Below are 11,563 nucleotides of genomic sequence, written 5' to 3'. Positions count from 1 at the left end.
TGAATGCCCTGAGTACAAGATAACCAATCCACTGCTTGTCACCTGTTTACCAGCTCCCGTCCAGCAACATTTCACTGATGCCGAGAATATCTAGTTGGTACCTTTCCATTTCATGTAGGACTTGGGCTGTCTTAGATGTTTCACACATGGTGCGGACGTTCCATGTGCCCAGATGGATCTTGGCCCTAGGCCCGAGTAGATTGTCTATCACACTTCTGACTTCTGTCTGTGGGCTTTCATCAGTAGTGGTCGTACTGGCAGATAGTTGGCTCGAATCCACAACAGGGCCGTCAATAATGTTAACAGTAGTATTGGTTTCTGTAACAGGTTGATTTTTTACAGAGTGGGGTTGTTGACCCCATGCCCAACCCCCAACCTGGAGGACCAGAGGCTGAATTTTGTCTGACATCTATCCCCAAGACCTGCCTGACATGGTAGAACCTTCCAGAGGCAGCGCCCCCATCGGTATAGCTGTCAGGGGTCACTGATGCACACAGGACCCCCACCACAACAAGGTATCAGCACCATGGGGAGGTTGCATGGCGAAAAATACAAATTTATTGGTTCGCCATTTCAACATCATGCAAGATATCGCAAATCCTGTCGCAAATCAATTGACTAAAACAATGTGCATTTCAGTTTTGTTCATCTTGGGGCACCCCACACACCTACCAATTTTGACACTGATAGGTGAAATATATACCAGGCAGAAGTCTCAATGACATGTGGGGGCGCTATGGAGTCCAATAAACACACCCGGGGTCCAAATGGTGGTGCTATACCAGATGGTCAAATTGGGCATGTGGATATCATCAGAACCATTGTGTCCTATAACCTGTGAATTTTTAGCCATATCAGGCAATGTATGGTGAATTTTTGACATGCTTCCTGTTCGTGTGGCATAACATAAAATTACTGGTTCGCCATTTCAACATCTTGCAAGATATCGCAAATCCCCTCACAAGTTAAAATCAGCAACATCTTGACATGATGTATACCAAATATGGCATGAATCCAACAAATTGCCTAGGAAGAGTACATCAAAATGTAACACATGTTTTGGCAATGGAGTCATTACTGTCCATGTCCAAATGGTGCCGCTATACCAGAGGGTGTCTTTGGGCATGTGGATATCTTCTGAACCATGAAATCCTATAACCTGTGAAGTTTGAGCTGTATCAGGCAATGCATGGTGAATTTATGACTCACTTCCTGTTTGCGTGGCGTAATGTATAAATTTATTGGTTCGCCATTTCAACACCTTGTGACATGTCACAAATCCGTTTGCAATTTAACATCAGCAAAATCTTGACATTACGTATACCAAATATGGCATGAATCCAACAAACCGCCTAGGAGGAGTTTGTTAAAATGTAACACGTGTCAAAATGCACAAAACCCAAAATATCTCACTTTCTGTTGTGTATGGCTGATGCAATATATAGGCAATTTTGTTCATCTAGGGGCACTCCATACACCTACCAAATTTGACATGGATAGGTGAAACTGTATACCGGGCAGGAGTCTCAATGTGGCATCCAAAGCTATAAATTTGAATCTAGCATTTTAGGGGGTGCTATGGTGTCTTCTAGAGTCATCCAAGGCAAATAACCTACGAATAATACACTTTTGCCCTATTTTCACGAGTGCACAAAATTTCTTGAGTTTTTGAATATTTCCAAGGTGTCAAATCTGTAATTATAGAAAAGAATAATAATAATAAGAAAACATACCAAAAACAATACAGCCCAATCCCTTCACAATTTAAAATCAGCAACATCTTGACATGATGTATACCAAATATGGCATGAATCCAACAAACCGCCTAGGAAGAGTACATCAAAATGTAACACGTGTTTTGGCAATGGTGTCATTACTGTCCATATCCAAATGGTGGTGCTATACCAGAGGGTGTCTTTAGGCATGTCACCATGTCATCTTCCGAACCATGATATCCTATAACCTGTGAAGTTTGAGCTGTATCAGGCAATGCATGGTGAATTTATGACTCACTTCCTGTTTGTGTGGCGTCGCGTATAAATTTATTGGTTCACCATTTCAGCATCTTGCGACATATCGCAAATCACATCGTAATTTAACATCAGCAACATCTTGACATGATGTATACCAAATATGGCATGGATCCAACAAACCACCTAGGAGGAGTTTGTTAACACGTAACACATGTCAAAACGCACAAAACCAAAAATATCTCACTTCCTGTTGTGTATGTCTGATGCAATGTATAGGCAATTTTGTTCATCTTGGGACACTCCACACACCTACCAAATTTGCAGAGGTGGACAGTAACGAAGTACATTTACTTGAGTTCTGTACTTACAGTGGTGCTTGAAAGTTTGTGAACCCTTTAGAATTTTCTATATTTCTGCATAAATATGACCTAAAACATCATCAGATTTTCACACAAGTCCTAAAAGTAGGTAAAGAGAATCCAGTTAAACAAATGAGACAAAAATATTATACTTGGTCATTTATTTATTGAGGAAAATGATCCAATATTACATGTCTGTGAGTGGCAAAAGTATGTGAACCTCTAGGATTAATAGTTAATTTGAAGGTGAAATTAAATTCAGGTGTTTTCAATCAATGGGATGACAATCAGGTGTGAGTGGGCACCCTGTTTTATTTAAAGAACAGGGATCTATCAAAGTCTGATCTTCACAACACATGTTTGTGGAAGTGTATAATAGTACGAACAAAGGAGATTTCTGAGGACCTCAGAAACAGCATTGTTGATGCTCATCAGGCTGGAAAAGGTTACAAAACAATCTCTAAAGAGTTTGGACTCCACCAATCCACAGTCAGACAGATTGTGTACAAATGCAGAAAATTCAAGACCATTGTTACCCTCCCCAGGAGTGGTCAACCAACAAAGATCACTCCAAGAGCAAGGCGTGTAATAGTCGGCGAGGTCACAAAGGACCCCAGGGTAACTTCTAAGCAACTGAAGGCCTCTCTCACGTTGGTTAATATTAATGTTCATGAGTCCACCATCAGGAGAACACTGAACAACAATGGTGTGCATGGCAGGCTTGCAAGGAGAAAGCCACTGCTCTCCAAAAAGAATATTGCTGCTCATCTGCAGTTTGCTAAATATCACGTGGACAAGCCAGACAGCTATTGGAAAAATGTTTTGTGAAGGATGAGACCAAAATAGAACATTTTGGTTGAAATGAGAAGCCTCATGTTTGGAGAAAGGAAAACACTGCATTCCAGCATAAGAACCTTATCCCATCTGTGAAACATGGTGGTGGTAGTATCATGGTTTGGGCCCATTTTGCTGCATCTGGGCCAGGACGGCTTGCCATCATTGATGGAACAATGAATTCTGAATTATACCAGTGAATTCTAAAGGAAAATGTCAGGACATCTGTCCATGAACTGAATCTCAAGAGAAGGTGGGTCACGCAGCAAGACAACGACCTTAAGCACACAAGTCGTTCTACCAAAGAATGGTTAAAGAAGAATAAAGTTAATGTTTTGGAATGGCCAAGTCAAAGTCCTGACCTTAATCTAATCGAAATGTTGTGGAAGGACCTGAAGCGAGCAGTTCATGTGAGGAAACCCACCAACATCCCAGAGTTGAAGCTGTTCTGTATTGAGGAATGGGCTAAAATTCCTCCAAGCCGGTGTGCAGGACTGATCAACAGTTACCACAAATGTTTAGTTGCAGTTATTGCTGCACAAGGGGGTCACACCAGATACTGAAAGCAAAGGTTCACATACTTTTGCCACTCACAGATATGTAATATTGGATCATTTTCCTCAATAAATAAATGACCAAGTATAATATTTTTGTCTCATTTGTTTAACTGGGTTCTCTTTATCTACTTTTAGGACTTGTGTGAAAATCTGATGATGTTTTAGGTCATATTTATGCAGAAATATAGAAAATTCTAAAGGGTTCACAAACTTTCAAGCACCACTGTAAGTACCCTTTTTGAGTATCTGTACTCATCTCATCTCATTATCTGTAGCCGCTTTGTCCTGTTCTACAGGGTCGCAGGCAAGCTGGAGCCTATCCCAGCTGACTACGGGCGAAAGGCGGGGTACACCCTGGACAAGTCACCAGGTCATCACAGGGCTGACACATAGACACAGACAACCATTCACACTCACATTCACACCTACGCTCAATTTAGAGTCACCAGTTAACCTAACCTGCATGTCTTTGGACTGTGGGGGAAACCGGAGCACCCGGAGGAAACCCACGCGGACACGGGGAGAACATGCAAACTCCACACAGAAAGACCCTCGCCGGCCACGGGGCTCGAACCCAGACCTTCTTGCTGTGAGGTGACAGCGCTAACCACTACACCACCATGCCGCCCGTATCTGTACTTTACTTGAGTATTATTTTTGGAAACTTCTGACTTTAACTTCACTACATTTGAAAGACAAATATTGTACTTTTCACTCCACTACATTTCTATCAAGGTCCTCGTTACTCGTTACTATGAAGCAGCTTTGAAAGTGGATGTTTTTTCTTTTCTTTTCTAAAACGTGATTGGTTTTTTCGCAGGTGACACTGAGAGCCGATCAGTAATCACTCGGGTCACGTCACGTCCATAGACTGGATAAAATCAAGTTCAGTGATTTCTCAGCAGCGTTATTTAACACGATCAGTTGATGGCAGAATGGAAGGAGGCGGTTCTTCTGGAGAACGCACGCACTCATGGCTTTACCTAGAACCCATGTTTCAGTTTTCTGAAAGGATTAAAGATTCATTTCATTTTAAATGTTTGCTTTGTTTGCTGAAAATGAACCACATCACGGCCGACAAAAACTCACCGTCCGACCTGCAGAAGCATATTGAGGGATATAGTCAAGTCAAGTCAACTTTATTGTCAAATATGCTCTACATGCTCGACATACAGCACAGATGAAATATCAGTCCTCTCTGACCCACGGTGCAAACTGGCAATGTAATAAATAAAAATAGAATAATTGAAAAAAACAAACAATATAAACAGTATAAACACTCTAGATAGGAACTAGACTAAACACACACACACACACACACACACACACACATAAATTGGTACAAATAACCAAACAGTCAAAGGGCACTTGAGCTATAGCAGGTAAACATGAAATAAGCAGAATAAACAAACTAGCAGCTGTTAAGGTGAGGTAGTGCGGAATAGTGCAAATGAGTGAGGTAAAGTGAGATGTGCGGTCCCTGAGTTCAGTGTGTTAATGAACGATGAGATGTATGTATATGTGTGTGTGTGTGTGTGTGTGTGTGTGTGTGTGTGTGTGTGTGTGTGTGTGTGTGTGTTGGGGGGAACTGTGAGAATGACATGTCAGATGCTGAAGGGGGGGCAGGGGGGTGTGCGGGCAGAATCTGTGGCAGGGGGCAGAGGGGGGAGGAGGGGCAGAACAAAGAGGGAGTTGAGCCTCCTGACCACCTGGTGAAAGAAACTGTTCTTGAGCCTGCTGGTTTTGGCCCGGAGACTCCGCAGTCTCCTCCCCAACGGCAGCAGGCTGAAGAGGCTGTGAGATGGGTGGGTGGGGTCACCTGCAATCCTGATGGCTTTGCGGGTGAGGCGGGAGTTATAGATATCCATAAGAGAAGGGAGAGAGACACCAATTATCTTCTCAGCTGCTCTCACGATGCGCTGCAGAGTCTTGCAGCAGGACACGGTGCAGGCGCCGTACCACACGGTGATGCAGCTGGTCAGGACGTTCTCGATGGTGCCTCGGTAGAATGTGTGCATGATGGGGGCCGGGACTCTTGCTCTCCTCAGTTTGTGGAGGAAGTACAGATGCTGTTGGGCTTTTTTGGCCAGTGATGTGGTGTTGTTGTTCCAGGACAGGTCTTCAGAGATGTGCACACCCAGAAACTTGGTGCTGCTCACCCTTTCCACTGCAGCACCGTTGATAGATAGCGGAGCATGCTGGGTGTGCTCTCTCCTGAAGTCCACAACAATCTCCTTCGTCTTCTCCACGTTCAGACGGAGATTGTTGTCCTTGCACCACATGGCCAAGCGGCTCACCTCACTCCTGTAGATTGTCTCATCGCCATTGTTGATGAGACCCATCACAGTTGTGTCATCCGCAAACTTAATGAAGATATTTGAGCTGGATGTTGGTGTGCAGTCGTGGGTCAGCAAAGTGAAGAGGAGGGGGCTCAGCACACATCCTTGGGGGGCCCCCGTGTTTAGTGTGATGGTGCTGGAGGAGCTGCTGCTGACCCGTACAGTCTGTGGTCTCCCCGTCAGGAAGTCCAGCAGCCAGTTGCACAGGGAGGTCCCAGCTGGTCCAGTTTGTGAATGAGCTGCTGAGGAATGATTGTGTTGAATGCTGAGCTAAAGTCTATGAACAGCATTCTGACATACGAGTCTTTTGTCTCCAGGTGGGTGAGGGCTGAGTGGAGGGCAGTGGAGATGGCATCATCGGTCGAATGGTTGGATTGATATGCAAACTGGAAAGGATCCAGGGCGGGGGGGAGGGCAGACTTGATATGCCTCATGACTAGCCGCTCGAAGCACTTCATGAGGATGGGAGTGAGTGCGACAGGGTGGTAGTCATTGAAGCAGGAGGGAGACTGCTACTTCGGGACTGGGATGATGGTGGTGGCTTTGAGGCACGTGGAGACAACAGCCTGGCTCAACGAGATGTTGAAGATGTCTGTAACAACATCTGTGAGCTCCTCGGCACAGTCTCTCAGGACACGACCAGGAATGTTATCAGGACCTGGGGCTTTTCGTGCATTTGTCATCCTGAGAGCTCTCCTCACGCTGTCTGGGGACAGCGTCAACACCTGGTTGCCGGGAGGTGGTGGGGTCTTCTGTGCCGTGGTGCTGTTGTCTGCCTCAAAGTGAGCGAAGAAGTCGTTCAACTGATTCAGCAGAGACGTGGAGTTGTCACAGGTCTGTGGCGAGGGCTTGTAGTCTGTGATGGTCTGAATCCCCCGCCACAGGTTCCTGGTGTCTCTGCTGTCGTTGAAATGGTCAGCAATGTGCCTGGAATACTGTCTCTTGGCCACCCTGATGCCTCGTGACAGATTGGCCCTAGCTGTCCTCAGGCCCACCTTGTCCCCAGCTCTGAAGGAGGCGTTCTGAGCCCACAGGAGCCTATAGACTTCCCTTGTCAGCCATGGCTTCTGATTGGCCCGAATGGAGACGGTTCTGGTGACCGTAACGTCGTCCATGCACTTCCTCATGTAGGCAGTGACGGTCTCCGTGTATTCCTGGAGATCTGTGGTGTTGTTGTAGGTGGCCGCCTGTCTGAACATGCTCCAGTCAGTGGTGGAAAAACAGTCCTGGAGTGCCTCTGAGGACCCCTCTGGCCACACACGTATCTGCTTTTTAGCTGGTTTGGTGACTTTAACCAGCGGCCTGTATGCTGGCATTAGCATAACAGTGGAGTGATCTGAGGCCCCAAGGTGGGGGAGGAGTAGGGCTTTGTAGGCGTCTTTATGCATGGTGTAAACATTGTCCAGAGTATTATTTCCATGTGTGGGAAAGTTGATATGTCCATAGAGTTTTGGAAACACGCTTTTGGGGTTTGCATGGTTGAAATCCCCAGCCAGGATGAGGAAAGCATCTGGGTGGGCTGTCTGCTGCTCACTGATGTGCTGATAGAGTTAATTCAGTGCTTCACTCCTGTTGTTATTGGAGCCGGGAGGGATGTATAATGCTACCAGCAGTATGGCTGTAAATTCCCTCGGCAGATAGAATGGCCAGCACTTAATGATCATAAACTCCACCAGTGGTGAGCAGTGTTTGCAGACTACAACAGCATCACGGCACCAGGCATCACTGATGTAAACACAGAGTCCTCCACCGCGAGTCTTCCCCCCCTCGATTAGCGCTCTGTCTGACCGGTAGCATGTTAGCCAGGCTAGCTGAATGGCACAGTCCAGGACACTGTTGTTAAGCCATGTTTCCACAAACACAAGGACACAGCACTCACTCACAGACTTAAAAGATGAACAGAGCAGGCGGACATAATCCAGCTTGTTGTCCAGCGAGCGTACGTTGGCCAGAGTGATGGTAGGGATAGCCGGCCTGTGAGGGTTAGCCGCTAGCCTAGCTCAGACACCTCCGCGTTTGCCTCTCTTCTGCTTCTGCAGGTTCCGCCTGTGGCGCTTCCACTGCGGGCTAGATGCAGGAGTGGGGGTCGGTGCTCGAGCAGGCCTTCGGAGCAAACCGTAGCCGCGTAGCACTTCCGCGTCTGCTGGATTTATATCCGTTAATAAAGTTCTGCAGATGTCGAGCAGAAACTCACGGGAGTATGTGCACCTTGAAACTAATGGACGCGACAAAGATGAACAGATACACACTGTTTTAAAACACAAAAACCACGAAAACACCGTTCTGTCGGGACAGAGAGGAGCCGCTGCGTGTGTGCGCACCGCCATCTTGGAAAGAACGTTATAAACGTTTTATTCCAAGAGAAAGCTTGTAATGAAGTTGTCTGTGCTTTTAGAGCTAGCGATAACATTGCAATAGCTATGCAGTCTGGTTAGTCAAATGACTTTCTGTGGATTTTCTCGCCAAGTTGCCATCGCCTTGTCCACAACTAATGTTAACACATAGCTAGTTAACTTGGACACTGTTAGTTAGCATGTAAACACGGAGTTACGCTAACATGAATAACGTTAACTTATCTGAAGTCCTTTCAGAAATATGTTTTAGCATAATCTTACCAAATAAACAAAATGTAGAAATATTTATTTTCTAGTAGCGTTAGCTACCCAATATGATTTCGAATTTGAAAAGAGTTTGCTAGCATGTCAGGTGGAGTTTCACTGATGAGCTAGCTTAACGTTAAACCACCATGATGGCACAGCATGTGTTCATTTTGTGAATTAACAAAATAATCCAGTCGGTTGCTTCAGAGGCATGAAGTATTATAAGAATTGTGTCAATAATACAACAGTGTGTTGACAGAAAATTTACTTTTAATACTTAATTATTTTTAAAAGCAAGTACTTCAGTACTTTAAGTAAAAATTTGACTGGACAACTTTCACTTGTATTGGAGTTTGACCAGTGGGATCTGCACTTTGACTTCAGTAATGAAGTTGGGACTTTGTCCACCTCTGAAAATTTGATACGGATAGGTGAAACTGTATACCGGGCAGGGGTCTCGATGACATATATGGGGGTGCTATGGAGTCCCCTGGACACAGCTGGGGCCAAGCCCCTATGGATGAGTTTCGGTGCACATGACTGAGGTGTGGACCAAATTTCATGAGTTTTTGAATATGTACAAGGTGTCAAATCTGTATTTTTGAAGTAGGTAGTGCTATGGAGTTAATGAAGCCCATCTAGACTAATTTGCCATCTCAACTCAAATTGTATCAGAGGCCAAATGTACATATGGGCAAAATTTCATGAGTTTTTAGCCTTTATATAGTCACGCTACAATGACCTGCATAGCGCTTGTGTTGTTTCTGTCTACCGCTAGTGGCCTGCAGTGGCTACTCATACGTCGCGTTTTGGTCTTTGCTTTCTGTTATTGATTCCCATGCGGACTTCCCCAGTACACAAATACTAATTACGTAATCAGTATTCTCAGTAACCTCATGGTTCTCGAATTTTCGCGATGTGAGAACGGGAAGTGGAAAAAAATTGTTTAAGAAGTACTAGACCCTCATCTACCAACTTCTGCTACCATCAATGATGAGTAGGTTGTATTTTCTAAACATATAGATGTGATAGCTTAAGTATTTTTCTTGATTACTGCAAAGTTTCGTCGTAATCACTAGCACATAGTTTTCTAACATTAGCAAAACCAACGTGTCCAAGTGCTGCCGGTGGGCGGACAAAAAGTAGGACAAAAATTAAGCAAGTTATGGTCATTTACAGGTTGAAGTTGTTGATATTGGTCACAGTTCTTCTATTGTTTTAGTGTGTAATTACGGGCTGAAAATCCCTTCGATTTTTTTAAATTAAAAAATTTATAACTTTCTGAATATTTGTCATAGATAGTTGGTTCATGCATCATTTTAAAGGTCTTTTCTAGTGCTTTCTAGTGTAGTAGAAATATTCTTAATCTAATAACTGATTTTTATTGTCACATGCCTACTTTGTAAGCCCCACAAAACAGCACAGGAACATTTCAAAATCCCACATTCCATCCAACATGGCTGACTTCCTGTTGGGTGGAGTCAAATACAACTGAGTGAGCTTTGTCCTGTATCACACGAGTATCGATCACACCAAATCTCATGCCGATCCGAGCAACTTCATCTCAACCACAGCTGGTTCTCGGGGGTGCTATAGAGCTCCAGGACCACGCCCAGGCCCTCAATCACTGAAACTCTGTGATTTTATGCACATTTGATCAGTGTGACAAAATTCGTGAGTTTTTGAGCATCATAAATGTGGAGAGGAAATAATAATAATAATAATAATAATAAACATGCCGAAGTTACAGTAGGGCTTTGCACCTCAGTGCTCGGACCCTAAAAACAGCCTACTCTAATGCAATTATAAACAGCTATGATGTATTTCACAACACAACACCAGTGTGCGTGAACATCCACACACAGGACAGCTCGCGTGACTGAACCCTTGCCCATTTCCATGGAAACGGATCAGACCACTCAACTCTGAGGGAAAGAATGCTTTTCAGTTAACAGGTGTGTCTCGTAAAAAGGTAATTGTACAATTTCCTGCCTTCTTTATGTATTTGAGGTCAAACAGGAAACATCCATCCATCCATCCATCCATCCATCCATTATCTCTAGCCGCTTTATCCTGTTCTACAGGGTCGCAGGCAAGCTGGAGCCTATCCCAGCTGACTATGGGCGAAAGGCGGGGTACACCCTGGACAAGTCGCCAGGTCATCACATCACAGGGCTGACACACACTCACACCTACGGTCAATTTAGAGCCGCCAATTATCCTAACCTGCATGTCTTTGGACTGTGGGGGAAACCGGAGCACCCGGAGGAAACCCACACGGACACGGGGAGAACATGCAAACTCCACACAGAAAGGCCCTCGCTGGCCACGGGGCTCGAACCCAGGACCTTCTTGCTGTGAGGCGACAGCGCTAACCACTACACCACCGTGCCGCCTGTCAGAAAGAGAAGTGATGCAATTTCACAGTTAAGCGCCACATTTAGTAATAAAGATGTGATATTTATAAATATAAGTACACTATTAGCACAGTGTTGTGACAAAGACAGAAGCTGGTGATGGAACGACGGTTTAGCTGCGATAGTGTAAGTGAGAACAGGAAGGAACTTGTTTTGTAGATGTTCCGGTGGCATGGTGGTGTCATGGTTAGCACTGTCACCTCACAGCATGAAGGTTCAGAGACGGGACGGAGACCTTTCCGTGTAGAGTTTGCATGTTCTCCCCGTGTCTGTGTGGGTTTCCCCCACAGTCCAAAGACATGAGGATTCAGTCACCTGGCGACTCTAAATTGCCCGTAGGTGCGAGTGTGAGTGTGAATGGTTGTCTGTCTCTCTGTGTAGTCCTGCGATAGATTGGTGACCTGCTCAGGGTGAACCCCGCCTTTCACCTGAAGTCAGTTGGGATTGGATCCAGCTCACCTGCGACCCATAATGGATAAGCAGC

Source organism: Neoarius graeffei, chromosome 19 (assembly GCF_027579695.1).
Source record: "Neoarius graeffei isolate fNeoGra1 chromosome 19, fNeoGra1.pri, whole genome shotgun sequence".
Lineage (NCBI taxonomy): Eukaryota > Metazoa > Chordata > Actinopteri > Siluriformes > Ariidae > Neoarius > Neoarius graeffei.
The sequence above is the reverse complement of the archived record's forward strand: the minus strand, read 5'-3'. Positions refer to the sequence as shown.